The sequence below is a fragment of the Chrysochloris asiatica genome, unplaced genomic scaffold (assembly GCF_000296735.1).
Source record: "Chrysochloris asiatica unplaced genomic scaffold, ChrAsi1.0 scaffold00119, whole genome shotgun sequence".
NCBI classification, from domain to species: Eukaryota; Metazoa; Chordata; class Mammalia; order Afrosoricida; family Chrysochloridae; genus Chrysochloris; species Chrysochloris asiatica.
The window spans coordinates 4022529-4023739 of record NW_006408637.1 but is presented as its reverse complement, the minus strand read 5'-3'; positions in this window follow the sequence as shown (position 1 = coordinate 4023739).

Genomic DNA, 1211 nt, shown 5'->3' with positions numbered 1-1211 from the left:
GGTTTCCGAGGCTATAAATCTTTACAGGAGCAGAAAGCCTCATCTTTCTCCCACAGAACAGCTGGTAGTTTCAAACTGCTGACCTTGCAGTTTGCAGCCCGATTCGCTACCAGAGCTCCTTAGGAAAACCTAAAATGGGGCTAGAACTTGCCCAGTGAAGGAGGCTCCCTGCAAAGCCTTTGGATTGCAAAAGACCATAGGTGGAATCCTGATCCCCATCCATAATCTTCTGAGGTGGGACAGTTCCACTTGAAAGGAGAAGCAGACCAGCCTGGAGCAGCTAGAAGAATAGAAGATACTTCAGCAGAAAAAGTGAAAAACAATAACAGCAGTCCAATTGACTACTACAAGAACAAGCAAGTTTTTCCACAGGGATCCATCAAGGCAAGTGTCAGGTCTCCTCAAGACAAACTCCCTTTCAAGCCTGAAACTCAAATGGAATACACTAGCAGGCATATGGTCCTGCTGCTGACAACGTTGGTCACTGATAAGGGGAAGTAGGGGAAAAACAGCAATGAAGTTGTGAACTAAGTCCAACCACATTCAAAAGACTCCTGTTAACCTAGATTGAGACCTGGTTAACCAACAGTATGATGAGACCTGGGGACTCCTGGGTCTAGGGGTAGGGGTATGGCTCCAGAGGACTAGAAAGGAGTGTGAGGCATCCAGCTGAAATGAAGTGAGGGAAGATGCACAAGAAAAACCACACTCGTAGATAGTACCCATTTGACGTGGCATCAATGTCTGGATGATCAGAACACGACTAGAGGAAAAAGAAAGAAGACGGAAAATAAAAAAGAAGTAACCCACTATAAGTGGATCAACTTGACCTATGCTTGTGGATGTAATATGACAAAGGAACAGACACATCTCTACAGTGAGGATCATTCCCATCCCCATGGCAAACAAGGTCGACAAGGATGGGGAACTTAGATATTGGCTACACAAAATGGGGGGACTACAAAGGCAAGAAGTAACTAACTTACAAGCTTTCAATAGGGAACCTAGATCCAGAGGATACAGGGAAAGGTAGACTCTCCACTGAATTGTTTCCAACCTGTCTGGAGGGGGCTGATAAAAGGTGAGGGGGAAAGGAGCCCTGTGGTTCAATAGGGAATGATTGCCATCAGGTCTGACAGTGAGTGTTGGAAAGGTAAATACAAATGTTTTGTAACAAAAGAGGGGAGTGACTGATTTTAAAGCCCAGGAAC